This window comes from Stegodyphus dumicola, chromosome 10 (assembly GCF_044657685.1).
Source record: "Stegodyphus dumicola isolate Sdum_Otavi_A_Nest chromosome 10, ASM4465768v1".
NCBI lineage: Eukaryota > Metazoa > Arthropoda > Arachnida > Araneae > Eresidae > Stegodyphus > Stegodyphus dumicola.
Window position 1 is genome coordinate 45,795,622 of NC_140777.1, and position 17,197 is coordinate 45,812,818.

The 17,197-nt window shown below is 29.6% G+C and overlaps 1 protein-coding gene across 2 annotated transcripts in view; it reads left to right on the forward strand.

Annotated features, from left to right (window-relative positions):
- Nucleotides 1-220: 220 nt before the first annotated feature.
- LOC118195819 (beta-1,3-galactosyltransferase 5-like) overlaps nucleotides 221-17,197 on the forward strand; it is a 96,059-nt gene continuing 79,082 nt past the window's right edge. The window contains exon 1 of one of the 2 annotated variants that reach the window (XM_085824918.1): nucleotides 221-320. The gene's annotated coding sequence lies outside the window, so the exon portion shown is untranslated. Of the gene's footprint in view, nucleotides 321-15,789; nucleotides 15,885-17,197 lie in introns of those variants that run through there. The other variant, XM_085824919.1, reaches the window with a different exon arrangement.

Genomic DNA, 17,197 nt, shown 5'->3' on the forward strand with positions numbered 1-17,197 from the left:
GGGGGGAGAAAGATCTAGTTATGCCACTGTCTGAGAGTAAATTACGCACTTATAGGTTGTGTTTCAAACAAAAGAAAATTTTATTAAATACGAAACGAGAGAATGTTGTGATGGTAGACTGAAATTTCTTAAAAAATTCCTGAAAACTATTTCAAAAACAAATTTTTTCTTTTTCGCTCTCGCTTGTTGTCGGGTTGGCGACATTTTCGAAAAGAGATGTAGGCAAACTATTTTTAGAGAGATAAGTTTAAATAGAAGTGTCAGAGGAGGAACTACGCGTGGATGTTCGTTAGCAAGACGTAAAGTTCTGAAAATTTCAGGTATTGCCTTTTATTCCTGTACTTAAATAAAGTAAAAAGACTTCAGCGTGTTACAATGTTATCTAATTGAATGGATGTTTTGCATAGCTTTATTTTGTAGCCTTAAGTATTTTTCTGTAGTAACAATAAGGGCAAATCTGAAAAGCCGACTGACAATTCAGCCAATGTTTAATGCATCTAAATATAAATAAGGTTTAAGAAAATGCTAAATAAATTGCATTATTCATGTTGCCACTAATAATTACTTAAGGTAACTGACCTCGTTCAAAAGCCGATTTCTGCTAAGACTCTCAATTTTATCTTATTTAACATTTTTAAAGACCACATTCTAAGCTATCATAAACAAATTTTCTTTCTTTTCTTGATATGTTGATTAGAAGTGGAGATAACATCAGTTTTTCTGAGAAATGACAAACCCGAAGTTGCTATAGGGCAAACTAGACATCTGTCAGTTATTTTTTAACTAAATAATTTTAAGTTTCAGTATGTCTGGAGAATCTGGCAAAATGTTTTCATATGTACTTTCTCATTTTTGTTTGGAAACGTGAAAGTTGGGTAGATATGTCATGTAATGTAACCTGCAAACTTTAAATGCGATTTTCGATTACTTTATTTTATTTATTATTATTTTTTATTATTATTTATGTTCACAGCAAGCCCGACAACTCTGAAAATTCCTCATAGAATCACTTGAGTTTGACAGATTTTGTTCATTATTATTCATGATGCAGAATAGAAATTAAAAACATTAACCTAACAGAATTTAAATTATATCATTTTTCCTGAAATAGTGTGTGTATTTTAAAATATTGTTTAGTGCTGACTGACATTATTTGGCCATATATTTCCAGTGAATCAATATTTTCTGATTATTCTACCTCAGTGCATACTTCTGGTTAGTTTATATAATATAAAGGTAAAAATATTTTTTTATCGTCATTAACTTCGATCTGAAATTTTCAGTTTTTTGCATAAATTTCACAACTTTTATAGTGGTTATATTTAAGTGTATATGCAAGCAAATAAAAAATACAACAAACAGAAATATAACAAACATTTTGAAAAAAGCTCTTCAAACGAGGTCAGTTAATCAAACACTATAGATATTAGTCAAATTATTCATTTAGAGTTTAGAAGTCATTCTTTAGACATAAATTTATTAAACGAACTTTATAAATAGTAATAATGTAAATTATTAACCAACTTTTAAGTAGTCACTTAACTTAATATTAAATAATTATGACTAATACACTAATTATATCTTTAATAATTTTTCAGATACAGATATTTATTATACTACTAATTATAACTACCAGTTTTACGAATTTTAACTAATAATAACACCTAATTATAAATTTAGAATAACTTTTAGGTTTAGATAATAATTTTACTATTAACTGCTAATTATAATTGTAAATACTAACTAGTAGATATAGATAGTTGCTTTAATAAAATTTGAACAACTTTCAGATAGATATTTTAGTAAAATTTACAGATAATATTATATGTTAGTCAAACATTATATATAATAATTATATCAATTATTAATAAATTTGTTATCTATAATTTTAGATACACACTACTAATTACAACTTTACATAGAGTTACTTTAATTAATTTTAGGCAACTTATAAATACTTTAGTCAAATTTATAGATAATATAAATTATTTGTCAAGCTTTATATATAATAACTATACAAATTATTATTGAATTTAGCCCCGAAATTTTCATTTTAACCAGACTTTACACATGAATTTATTGGTCGATTTTTATAGATATTAATAATTCAAATTTATTTTATGGTGCAAAGAAAGTAAAGAATTTGAAAGAGAAATAAATTTAATAAGCAATTAAGTAAAATTAATAAACTGCAAAATTTAATTCATATTCATGAAATTTCTATGAATGTGATCTGAAATTGAACATAAATTTAAACAAAATGATAGCAATATTTCTGTTAAAATTTGCAACTTTTGTGTTGTTATGACCTAGCATGAACAAGAACTTAAAACAAGAAATTATTTAATTAAGGTAAATTGAAATTTTAGTAATGGCAAAAATGAATAAATAAATTAAAGAGAAAAAAAAAAAAATCTTAAATGTTTCAGATTTTAAATTACGTCCAAAGGGGCGTTTTTTAACATTTTGTGTGTTACCTTTCTTTATTAAATATCATGTTCCTCGCACTTAAACCATAAGATCCAGTGCAACAGCAATATCGCAAAATAGTTTTAAAACGAGCATATCTTTAGAATTTCCGATACAGAGACTCACGCGCTGGAGATAAAAATGTTTTTTCTGCACAACGTTGCCATTGCTCGCTTTGAAATCCTTGAGTTTTTTAATCAAAAATTCGTCAAAGTTTTAAAAAATAGGAAATCGATCATAAAACAAATTTCAAATTTGGTCTTCCACATGCTCATATTCGTTGGAGGATTACGTTATTCAAAATTCGATGACTCTATGTACCGTTGTTTTATCACAATACGAGAAATATACATACATTTATGCAGATTTTTCATTATTTAATTTCTTCAAATATAATGCAGGACTCTAACATTTTGTGGCAACAGTTTGAAAAGTGAACCGACATTTATGAGTCCGACGCAAAATGCCAAAACGAAACTAATAGTCCTTCGGGATTCAAATCCCTTTGGACTAAAAAGAAAAAAGAAAATGAAAAACTTACAATTTGTAAACTTTAAATTACAGTCTAGCACCTCAAAAGAATTTCATGTTAAAAATGTCAAAATATTTATAAAGAAAAGTGCAATAAATTTTTTAAAATGTAAAACGTTATAAAAATTTTATAAACATGTGTTTCTGTATGAATTACTTAACATGTGCCTATAAAACCATCTTTTATCAGTTACAACAAAGCCGCGTACTAGGGTCACACTTTGAGATAGGGGGAATGTTTTATCTCTTTGATATAGTTTCTTTGAAAAATTTCTGTCTATTGTCATTCTAGCTGAATGCGAAGATGCATTATCCCTTAGTATTTATTTCTTGAAAAAATTCTGGAGGAGACACTTCGTGGTGTACCAGTTAGCTGTAATTGTCATCAAAACGCAGTATTCATCTTCAAATGAAATAATAAATTTTTAATGCTTCTAAATTAGTATTTTAATGAAGTAGCTTTATATTTTTCTGAAGGATGAATATTTCTTAGAACCTCTTTTCCTTTTTTTGATCTTCTTTTAAAAGTCTGTGCAATTTTCTTCAAAATATACTTTGATAATTAACATACTCTTTGAATTGTTCTCTTCAAGCTGTGTGTCTTATCACTAGTCCAGAAATTGTTCATATAATGCTAAATATTCGCTCAGTTGCAGCATTAGTGCCAGGAAGACAAAACAAAAACTCTGACCATTCTAAAACATTTGAAGAAGGAATCTGGATCTTATTGAAATATGCAGTTAGTTCCATCCACCACTGAACTGGGCACATCTGATATTCTGACCACTCCAATATTTTTTCTTCCGTGATATATTGCTTAAAGTAAACATATTCCTCATATATATAAATTTCCAATAATTTATGATTTGGTATTATTTTATTAATTAACAAAAAGGCTATCTCAACTTCACTTCAAGAAGGGATTTCACTTAATATGATCCTGCTGTACGTTTCCATCTCCTGAAATAAATTTTTGGCTCATTTCTCCATATACGTAAAAGCAGTCTGATAAAATGAAACAATAGTTTCCCGAAATTCAATAACTTCGTATTGTGACGTCTCCATTCTCTTTAAGGTTTTCTAGAGTTTTTTTAAGATTTAGTTGAATAAAGTTATCCTCTATCTTGCTCAGTATTCAGTACTGAATCTTTCAGAGCATCTGTTGGAAGAAATTAGATCAAATACAGACGCAGTTTGATTTTCAGTTGTTGTAATCACTTTACGAAATAGTGGTAGCAAAATGTAATCAAGCTTCTGCCATTTAATTGTGAATGAATTTTAAAACAAGCATGGGACACTTTTCTTAAGATTGAAAAAACAAAACAAAAAAAAAAAAAAAAAGCTTTAAGTGTTAAAAACATTTGGATGTACCCTTTCAGTGGTGTAAAGTAATGCTAACCATCTTGTTTATAAATACAGTAAGACCCCGCTTAACGCGGGGGATACGTTCCATCAAAGTAGAGCGTAATGCGAAACAGCGCTAAACGAGGCTATCTTTACATGTAAATATTGGGGTTAGGGGAAAATGGCTAGGAAATTGGTTAGGTATTAAATTTAAAAAGTATGTTTTTTAATAAAAATAAAACCAAGCATTTATTTCTTAAAGCCCAAATTAATACCACATTATTATTTCTTGCAAAAATAGAAACAAAATATAAATAACAAAACGAATATTCTTAAAAAAATAAATAAATAAATAAATAAAATTCTCAGTCAGTCATATTTAGTTAGCCTTCCGCGTTTTCAGTGTTCTGCCTTTTTGTGACAAAAGCATCTAATGTTGTTTGCCTTTTTCTTTTGCGTTGTTCTCTTAAAAGTTCTTCATAAACGGATAGAGCATCTCTAACACCACGCCTTACTTTTTAAGCTCCTGTCAAAATTCGGATCATTTTCAATGAATTGATCCATTATTTCAGTTATGGTAGACAAACTCCGTTTTACAAACGCCATCGAAAGTTCTTTTTGCTCTTCTTCTGAATCACTGCTGTCAACATTTTTGTTTTCTTCTTGTTCAGTTAATTCCTTGAGCTCGTCATTAGAAAGACTAGCCGCTGCTTCTTGAATTATTTCTTCGACATCTTCCACATTTACCCCTTCAAAATATGTCTGTACAATACCGCACCAAACAAGAAATACAAGTACACTCTTTCGGATATGTATTTGAAACCTATCGCTGCATAATATTTCGGGGAATCCCCGTATGCTGCGAGCGATTTCGTGGAATCCCCGGGTTGAAATAAAAGAACGCTAAACCGAAACAGCGCTAAACGAAACAGCGTTAAGCGGGGTCTTACTGTACCCTAGTATCACTGAAAATTCGGTCTTTGCGAAGTTGCAAAAATTTTTCATTCTCTTACAATATAAGATTTAAAATATAAGTATCTAAGATTTAAAGTATATAAGAAATAATCATTTCTGTATCAACTGGCAAAACATCAGCTGATGCTCTAATAGTTTTATGTATAATATGCATTGCACATTCGACTGCAATTAAACCATGGTTAAGGTTTCGTGTCAGTTTAACAAAAACATTATTTTCTCCACGTCTATCGGTTCCTCCAAACTTAAACTTCGTGTTATCGGCACAAAGTCCAATCAATAACTTTTTATTTCAAATTATTTGTTTCAAGACAGGTAGTTAAATAGTTGCCGACAGTATTGGATGTTTCATTAGGTTAGGACTTAAATTCTAAAATTTTTACTTCAACTGTACAGCTCCGATCCCTAAATCTAACAAGTATTAAAAAAAAGTTTTACTTCTGTGTGATTGGGCATATCAGTTAAGACTGAAACAAGTGAACATTTTTCTAAATAGTTGTGCAAAGTTCTTAAAGCGTAAAGCACGGAAACATTTAGCATTATTGCATCGGCCTTGGTTTGCGCACATATAAATTTAGGCTCAAATGCCACTTGAAGCAGCTAGGACGTACGGTGTTCGCCGATAACATCGCGGACGAAAACGTCGAGGAGAAAACAACGTAAGGCAAAAACGTCGTGCTACAAAACATCGTGGGAGAAAACGTCGCAAAGAGAAAACATCGCAGTTCTAAAACATCGTAGTACAAAATATCGTCGTCGAAAATAAAGCGGTTCAAAAACTTCGCAGTTTAAAATCATCGCGGTCGAAAATATCGTGGTAAAAAATAAAGTATCTACAAATCATCGCATGACCATAACATCGCAGACACACTTTTTTTAAAGCTTTAATAATTGTAAATGGGTATTCTCATGATGATTTGTGGGCGCCAAGATGGAAAGAAGAATAATTTTTACTTTCATATTTTTTATTCACTAATAAATTTTTGCTGGCATAGAAAATTAATGCAACTTAATAGAATTTTAAACCGACATAGTTAACTAACAAAGGTCATTAATAAATCATTTTTTATAAAGTTTTTACTTGTAATTTTTCATGAAAAGTATAATCTAAGAAAGATTAGAAAAAGGAAAGTAACTGCATGACCTTAAATATAAGAAAATTGTTAACTTAATTATGAGATTATATTCGTCACTTTTGTTTTAATCTAATATTCTTATAGTGAAAATTATTTCTTGTTTTGTTTCACTTTATTCTTAAAGTGACATTAAAATTTTCATGCACAGCTTGCAGTCAGTTACTTAAATGTCGATTTGCTAGTTATGATGAAAGTCAGCTATATAATATTTCAGTAGTGTTTGGATTTATTAGATTATGCCAAAACACACTACGGCTATCTGCTTAAGCGGTGGGATTCCTTTGTGGAGTACATTCTCAGGAACTAGTTCATATGCATATTACACTTCAGGAAAATCACAAAAATCTTCACACAGCTTTTTTTTTTTTTTTTTTTTTTTTAAAGAAATAATGTATACTTGCAGTGAACCCTCTTGGTGACTATCTCCCTAAGACGAACAATGTTTTTGAGAATAATAAACATAGGTTTTAATCATTACGCAATTTCACCACATCCACACAAGATTAAAAAGATATCGAATTTTAAGTGGTCGCTTTAAATTGGATTGCTTACATTTATTTTTAGGTTTAGACTTTTCTTATTAGCACTTTAAAAGTATTATTTTATTCTTCATATACATTTTATTCGAAAATTTCGTAGTTACTTATTGAACTTACAGTGACCAACTTCCTAAGGCAATTTTTAATGTTTTTTTTTTTTTTTTTTCTTAATTTTCAGAATATTTTAATTTATGGACTCTGTAGCGAAATAAAAATGAATATTTCTTAATTAAATTTATATTTCCTGATTCTTTGTCGTCGGAATTCCTTGCCTAGCAACTTTGAAGCGACTAATTTTTCTTGTACTTTCTAAAGTTTTAATTAAAGATAAAATTTAATCAAATAAAAATTTAATCAAATTTACCTTACATAATTTTCAAGGATAAAAACTGCACATATTTTACGTTGACTTATTATCAGTTATTTTCAGTGACTGAAACGTTTCAAGCACATTTTTTTTGTATTTATATGGCAAACTGTTTGGAATAAGAAAATGAAACATTTTTATGCATCATTTTAAATGCTTTAAAAGCATATAATTTTGAATATCAATCATAACTAAATTGTAAAATCCGGGTTCGCTTTGTTGTATGATTATTTTTTAATTCCTTGTACTAAGTAAAAAGGAAGTATTGTAATCGCGAAAAGCTTCAGGCAGCATATTTGAACGAAAATATCCATTTTGACCGCTTTAGATGCAATTTAACGATGTTTTTGCATGATATCTCTACGTAAGGACAGAATAAAAGACTCCTTTCCTCCAAAAAAATTATAAAACTGCTTTAAAATGAATTCTGAAGAGAATTTTTCGTGGCGTCTGTACGTACGTACGTACGTATCTCGCATAACTCAAAACCGCAAAACTCAGAACGTTGAAATTTTGTATATAGGACTACTATAACATGTAGATGTGCACCTCGTATTTTGGTTGCAATCGGTCGCGCCAAACGTATGTAAATATATTTATATATATATCTACTCTGTTACCCGGCTCAGTGATCTCAGTTTCTTTACTCTTATATGCTTGTAAATTGTAAATTTCTTGCTTTAAAAATGATTGAATTATGTTGTTCTTATCTTCCGGTTAAGGTTTTTATGCCTTTAGTAAATCTGTATGCAATATTTTTAGAATTATCAACAGTTTTAAAGTTGTTTAAGTGCCGCTAAGCCTAATAATGTTTTTGATGGGGGCCATTGCTTGTTTAAATTTGAAACAGCAGAGCAGTGGATTTGTTGCCAATCTAGACAAACGTAGCTTCGCAACAACAAAGATAACGCCTTCATTTATTATTGCGAATTAAATCATGCTTAATCCTTTCTGGAAATTTTTCGAGGAATTAAGTGTTTAAGATTTACTTAATTTTTAATAATTTAATTTTTAATAATTAGTAATTTTTAATACATATATTTTGAGGTTTTATGTATTTTTGCCTTGTCGCGAAGTGAGAACTGAATCAATTAAATGAGAAATACTCAATCGTCTGTGAAAAACTGTTCCTTTTTTGTTTTGTTTGCTTAATTCCTTTTATACATCGTTCTAGCTTTATTATAGTATTTAAATAGAACATGTGGCAACGATTAGATAATTCTTTAAATGATATAAATTTTGTGCATTCTGAGTTATAATATGAACGAAATGTAATGCTGTTAAGTGAATCTAGCGCCAGAGTGTCGCTATGGTAAACAAATAGAGTGAATTTTAAAGAATGCATTTATTCTATTGTGGTTTATGCGCTGTCGGCGAAGTAGATTTAATTAAATTCAATAAGTTTAAACGAAATGCAAGAAAAAATGTGTATAATTTAATATTCCGTACAATGAAGTCATGTGGTGTACACATCAGATTTTTAATTAAAGTAACCAGAAAGAATATTTTTTTTAATAAATTGAAAGTATTTAGTGCTTCTACGCATTAAACTACTGGAAAAAGTTATCTTGAAAAAGGCATGTTAATTTCCGTATTTTACGTTTTAAATCAAACAAAAGTATTTTTTTGTTTTAATAATTTTACAAATCTTATAGTTTTTCTTAATCTGTAATTAACTATAGTTTTAGTTTCACAGTTCGTAATAATAAACAACAAAGATATACTGTTAATTAGCTAAATCAATGAGAGGTGTGTTATTAGGTAAATATAGAATTCAGTTTATCCATGTACACCACTATAAATAACAAATGTACTAATTGCTTGTCTGATTTCTTTACCTCAAGGTTAAACATTTTCTTCATCTTTCACTTCATAGGGAGGAAAGAAGGCTTCTCTATCTCTTTTTCCAGCCGTACAAACTCTACTATAATGCTCATTATTGCATCTGCATGAGACAAAAGGAAGAAACTGTTGCATATAAGTTTACAACTTCATGGAGTTAACCATTTTTTATATGGGATATGCGTTGTTTTTAATATTCATGTAAAGCTTAATTAGCATGTTGGTTGCGATTCATACTATATATTTATACTTGTATATATTCGAATCACATGCTTTTTTGAGTGCTAGATTGCTGTTAAAAAATCTTTTTTTATTTTCATTTTATTATTGCATCATGACTAATTTTTATATAAAGTTCAGTGGTGATGGTGCGTATATAAGAGGACTACATATAGTCCTTATTCGTTTTTTGTATATTGTCCGTATTTAATAGTCCTTATTATAATACATATTATAATAATGCATTTTAGTAATATTTCCGAAGTCTCATTGATCCTGTGACACAAGCATTTTCTCCTTGAACGTTACTTTTGCAATAAATTTCTAATGTTCCAGTTTCATCATAGAAGGGGAATGTTTTTCATACTGAATTATTTTTTATGGATATTTAGCGCTAGGATTTTGGTACGAAAAATATGAACTGAATTTTGTGCTCTAATTTTCCATTAAGTTGGACCAAAAATTCTGGGAAATTCTGGGGTTATTGAAAACTAATACATATAAAAGTAGAAGATAGCAGTTTCTCTAAATTGTTTTGAATTTCTTTTAAACGAATGTCAAATGCTTCTGCGATTAATATATTCCTAAGTGTAATGGTTAAGAATTGCTATAAAATTATAGCTCATAGGAAATGTAGAATTATAAAGCAATCAGATAACTACGAATTTTCTCATCTGTAATTGAATTTTCTGAGAATTCTTGAATCATTTTTTAGTATTGAGTCATCTATGATTGTTTCACTAATGACCTAGCTAACTACAGTGTTATCAAATGAGTCTTACAAAAATGCATGATATTATGATGCTTAAAATCATTTAACAATATAGATAATAGATATCTGGTTACATCTTTGTGTAAGCTCTTTCTGATTTGTATATAAAAATATTTGCGCTATATTTATTTTATTGACAAATGTTTAGAAAGCAGACGTAAAAATCTGATTGACTTAAGGTCTTTACATTTATGACTTAAATGAATGTACGTCTTTATACCGAAAATAGTGCTAGTTTCATAACTCCCTACAATTAAATTTAATATGAATTTCTTGCTTATGTATGAATTTGCACTTTCAACGACACACACGTAATTTGAGTTTTTGATTTTCTTTCTCCAATCAAAGAACAAGACTCATCAAAGAACAAATAAATTCAGCAATTTTAACGAACAAGATTTCTAATTTTTCTACAATATTCATTTATTACCAATTATGCATAGAGTTTAACTGCAGAGAGAAGACTAGAAATTTTACCCTTTTGTTTGCTCGCTTACCTGCTGTAAAAATATCTGAAAGTGGCATTCGAGGGTAATTTGAAGTTTTTACTTAACATTTATATAATACAGTTAAGCAAAATCAAGTAATGTGATATACATTATAGAAGATGTAATTTTACCAAATAATTACAATATTATTTTTAAAAAATACTGGTGTAAATAACTTATTTTTCTTTCATGTCTTTATTTATTTATTTATTTATTTTGTATCAAATTACTAAACAAACTGCGTAATCTTGACCAATCTTACTATAAAAGGTGTGATTCCTGGACTAATTAACCAAAAAATTTTTTAAATCATTTAAAATATGAAAAAGGTTAGACAGGAGGCAGGCAGCTGAAGAGCATTCGATATTCCCGTTTGAAAAGTAAAGAAAATCTCTCTCTCTCTCTCCTTTTTTTTTACACGAGCCAACCTTTTCACATATAAAATAAATAAAGCTTTGAAAGCTGCAGATCTCAGTAAGTTCAATCTCAGTGCAGATTTAAGCTCTCTTGATGCCCTTCAAGTTCCATAATAGACATAAAATTTCCTGTCAAAGGCATTTCTCGTGAATAAAAAATGCATTTTTATTTTAACTAAATATGTTTACGTTTTGTTTATTTGTATTTTTTCTATTGATTAGTTCTTAAATGTTAATGTCTTTTAAAGAAATTGAAAGTTGATTAAAGAAATCGATATATTCATATGCTGAAAAAAATTTTGCCTATGCTATTCACATACTTATATAGTTTTTTATACTGAAATAAGTACTGAATACACACTGAAATAGTTTTTTACATTCATATACAGAAAAAGTCTTTCCTCGGGCTATTCATATATTAATTTGTTAGTTTTGAAAGACTTTTTTTAACTTTTTCTCTATATTAATTTCCAAACTTAAGCTGAAACTTCGTTTGTAACATTAAACCACCAACGTTTTATAAAAGAAGACTCCCATCATAAGTCATCTATTTTATGAAGCAATATAGAGATTATTTGTTGAATTATATAATCACCTTATATTAATACTTATTTCTCAGATCAATTTATATCCAAAATTGCATCCCGAAAAGTTCGTTTAAAATAGCCTGTGCTACTTTCAGATTTTGCAGTGCGTCAGGACATAATATTTTGACTCTATATTTTAATCAAAAGTTGCCATTCTTAATATTATACTAATTTTATTCAACACACTGCTTTATAATCCACTCTTTTTACGATTTTTAAGTAAATATCAAAATTAGGTGTTATTGAATAATGAAAACTATTTATGGCACCCTTTTAAAATTTAGCGTAGATATTTCAGCGTTGTTAAAAAATAATAGCTTAAGAATAAACAATAATTTTACTTTCCTTCATTTCGTTAAAAGGTGATATCATGTCAAAACTTTGAAAATCATGCACCATTTTTGATGCAGTTATAAAAATTAATTAAAAAATAATAAATACCTCATTATATACATTTAAAAAATTAGGAGAGCGAGAAAACTGTAAACATAGTAGAAATTTCCGCCTAAGTTAGAACTAACATTTAATATTGTTTCAAAAATATTTGCGATTAAGCTATGCGTCGCAAACCTTAATATTGTGAGAATATATTTTTGTAACAAAAGACCGATGTTTATAGTGTTACCCATTACAGAAAGATATGAAACTCTCTAAATACCTTTCATATTTATCAAATTAAACTTCCATTTATATACCATTTTATATTTAACAAATGAAAAACTGCTGTTAGGAATTTTTAACGTTAAGTTTACATTATTGTCATATAATAAAATATTTTTAAAATTATGTTATATATCAGTACTGATCAAAATTGAAAGGACTAGGGATTTAAAAGCAAATCTCTTACTCGGTTTTCAAATTTTCTTCCTTTTAAATATGCAGAGATACGTAATAAAATACCGTATTTTCTCAAAACATAATGATGTCATATATAAACAAGTTTTGTCTTTTAAAAATGTTTCAGAAAGACCAAAGGGGCTTGCATATAAGATGTGCCCGCGTATATAAATTTGATATATCAAAGTAAGTTACAAGAAAAGCCATTAAAAGTCTAATCTTATTATTTGAGATAAAATTAAGTAAATATATCTCCCATTGCTTTACGAGTTAAAAAAAAGAAAGAAGTACTCAGCTAGGATAAATAACATAGAAGGGAATTGCACGGGAAAAAAGTAACATGAAAGACGGTGTTATTTAAACCTGAATAAATTAATATGTGCCATTTCCTGTCCTGATAAATATTTTATGTAGGTTTGCAGTAATTAAGTCTTTTAATAAAGTTTTGTTTCATTAGGTTTTCGTTACATCGTGTGGAATTCGACCATTTAAGGTAATGTGGATTACCTCAAATAACAGGAAGTGAGAATAAATGAGCAACTGTCATTATTTCATAAAAAATTATCAATACGAAAATCTATTGCACATGGCATTGTTATTACGCACGGTGTTCGAAAAAAATGTCCCTGAAAAAATTATCCTGGAAAAAGTGTTCCAGTAAACATGTTTCCAGAAAAAAATAAATATTTCTGGAAACTGTATGTCTATTTTCTTATTTTTCCAAAATTTAAAGCAAATTATTTAGTATCATATCATAAATATCACCGCAAGTTTATATAACTTTTAAAATAAATTAACATTTAACAGCCTTACATTTAATAAAATCTGTTATGCACAGATGTACTAAATGTGAAATATTCTATAAAAGAGATTTAAATTTAATAGAATTAATCATGCGATTGTGTTATATGGATAATCAGATATAAATTTAAACTAGCTTTTAGGAAAATGTGCAATATGTCTATCAATGTAGAGGTTACGTCGATTACTTTTTTAACCGTTTTCGTCATAAAGGCCAATTAATATTCCCAATTCGTAAAGCTGTATATCATACTCCTAATTAATAATAATTCGTAAAATCATATTCCCAGTTCGTAAAGCCGTAGATGCTGTTTCAAGGCCGTAGATGTTGGTGTGCGGAAAAAATGTCACCGGGAAAAAAGGGAAAAGGAAAGAATGTCCCCGGAAAATAAGGAACGGAAAAAATGTCACTCGGAAAATAAGGAACGGAAAAAAAGGAGCTCTAAAATATAGCCAAATAATGTCGCCGATTGGAGATGGGGAAACCTGCCAAACGGGCAGGGTTATAGCGGGCTCTCTTGAGGGAAGTTTTAAGGGTAAGACGTTGAGCTGGCTGCAGCTGAGCAAGGTCATTTCGACAGCAGGTTTTTCCAACTTGCCTGCGGGAAAATCGTATGTTCTCCCCCGTGATTTGCTTCACCCGTTTCCTTAAAGAAACCGACCCACCTCACCCGGAAGGAAAGAATTCACGGGGAGCAAATGTTTCTCCTCTGTTAAATAATGATTGCCGGTCTTTAAACTAAATTTCATCCATCCCTAACTGGAAGCTAACAGCTTGTTCACATTAAAGTGTTGATAAATGACGAATTGTTAGTAAAGACGGCACACGAAAGCTGCTAAACAGAACTATTGGCATAGTATAGTCTGTTATTTTTTATTACGGTTTAACGAATCTAGCAATAATATTATATTATGCATTCCGTTATTATTTAATCTATCCGTAATATGAAATATAATTTTCTAAACACTAATGGTTTTTCATCAGTTAATTTATAAAACGACAGATATTTTATAGTGTCATTTTTTTTTTTTTTTTTTTTTTTCTCCCACTTTAACGGTTTATCATTAAGTCCAAAGAGACTTTAATCCTGGAGGACTATTCTTTTCGTTTTGCGATTTTGCGTTGAATCACTATAAACGGTGAATCACTTTTCAAACTATTGCCACCAAATGTTAGAGTCCTGCATTATACTCGAAGAAATTAAATAATGCAAAATCTGCATAAATATATGCATATTTCTCGCATTGTGATAAAACAACGGTACATAGTCTCAAAACGACATTTTGCGTGGTTTCACTTTCTGCGTTGATTCACTTTTCAAACTGTTGCTAAAAATATTATTGCCATGCATTATATTTAAAGAAACTAAATAATGAAGATTCTGCATGAATGCATGAATGTTTCTCGCATTTTCAAAAAACAACAGTACCTAGAGCCATCCAATTTTGAATAACGTAGTACTCCAACCAAACATGAACACTTGAAATTCCGAATTTGGAATTTGTTTTATTAGCTATTCCCAATTTTGCAAAACTTTAACGAATTTTTTAATTAACAAACTCATCGATTTAAAAGCGTGCAACGGGAACACTGTACGAAAAAAGAAATGTATCTCCAGCGCCCGAAACTGTGTATTGGAAATTCTTAAATTTTGCGATTTTTAAATATTTTGTGATATTGCTGTGGAATTGAATTTTATGGTAAAGTGCAAAGAACATTGTATTTAATAAATAAAGGTACCACACAAAACGTTAAAAAAATCCTTTTGGGCGCAATATGAAATATGAAAGCTTTCAGATTTTCCTTTAAATAATGAAAAATCTGCATAAATGTATGTATATTTCTCGCATTGTGATAAAACAACGGTACATAGAGCCATCGAATTTTGAATGACGTAATCCTCCTACGAATATGGGCATGTGGAAGACCAAATTTGAAATTTGGAATTTAATTTATTATCGATTTTATATTTTGCAAAACTTTAACGAATTTTTGAGTAACAATCTCAGCGATTTAAAAGGGAGCAATGGCAACACTCTACGGGTGGGAAAAACCTTTTTGTCTCCAGCGCGCGGAATTGTGTATCGGAAATTCTAAAGATATGCTGCGGCATTGCTATTGAATTGAATTTTATGGTTTAAGTGCAAAGAACATGATATTTAATAAATAAAGGTAACACACAAAACATTAAAAAAACGCCCTTTGGACGTAATTGAAAATCTGAAAACTCAGATATTTTTTTTTTCCCCAGTGGCGTGGTAAAATGAATCATTAAAAACGAAGCTGAGCTTCTTAATTACATTTTGCAGCTTTAGAATGATACCGCTAATTTGATTATCCAGAACTCGAAGTATTGAATAAATTTTAGTTAAATAAAATTCAAAATTAATGCGAAAGAATTTGTTTTAGCAAATTTCGTGAGATAGATTATGTTCTGCTGTTCTCTAATTTTTAATTAGGACCGTAAAAGAAATGTTTCTTGACGAAGAGGTGAAAACTGTTGAAAACAGTCAATTTCCTATTTATGAGAAAACTTTATTATGACTTTGGAGATTAAAAAGTACGTATAAACGTTATAATTCACATTTTTCATGTTTAAATAATTAGTAAGAAATATAGATTCTAATGCAGCAATTGTAATGTAATTTTAAATGAACTATTTATAACATTGTTATCAATGAAGCAACAATTGTATAATTAAAAAAATGAATGCAAAATTCTATTCTTATTGTTTTGAGCTCAAGTTCTATGTTTCAAGAGCTTTCAAGTCTGAATTAATTACTTTTCAGACTCAAAATTGCAGTATAACTTTTGTATTTAAAATTTTGTTAGCAGTTTCTTAGCAGTTCTAAAACAAATATCATGCAGAATTTTAGCAGTATTAGAAAAGGACTCAAAAAGAGCTGACAAGGAAACTTCCTATCTTTTGGCTTTTTTAATTGTTGAAGTGTATGGAGTCAAAATTAAAGCTACTAACAACCAGTTTTAAAGGTTGTTATTAATTAAAACGTCTGTAATTTAATAAGCATCATGTTTATGAGGAAATGGCAATTCAGATAATAAGTATTATCGTTTCCTAGTCATTCCTAGTATCATCAGGGCCGGTGCCAGAGCATATGCAATCGGTGCGGCCGCACCGGGCGGCAGAATTGAGAGAACGCAAAATTTTTAGAACTTTGGAAAGAGCTGGGCAGCAGAATTTTGAAGTTGTAAAGCAGGCACCGTGCGGCAAAACGTCTAGCGCCGGCCTTGAGCATCATTCCAAGTCTTAGTAAATCAGCTTAGAATAATTAGAACTGATTCAGAAGTCAAACAACAAAAATCAGCGTTATATTTACAAAATTTTTCACAGGACTAGTTTCGATGGTTTTACCGAACCACCATTCTCAGCTGCAAAACCGCAATTAGTATTTATTCGGCGTGTTATTGTGTCTTAGTTAGAACTGATTTATAGGAATTTAGCAAAACTGCGCTGCAGTAACATATCATTGATAAAAGTATATCCCAGGAGAAAATATTCTTCTTATTATACTATACTGTTCCCTTAAAAAGAATGTAATACTTAGCAATCATACTTATTTGCCGATTTTTCAAGAAACACAAAATTCACAAGGTTTTGCAAGCGAGTACACCATTCAATACTTTACAAACGAGTCGCACTTGATCAAACAAACCATAGGCTTATACACAACCGTCCAGGAGTAATTTAGTCAGGTATTTTTTTAAATGTTAATATGCAAAATATAGAATTAATACTAAATATGCATAAATTTTAGACTTGAGCCTTCTTGACGTGCTTTCGTGGTGTAGTGGTCTGCACGCTGGGCGCATATTCCAGAGATCCGCGGTTCGATTCCCGGAGAGGGGGTTGCT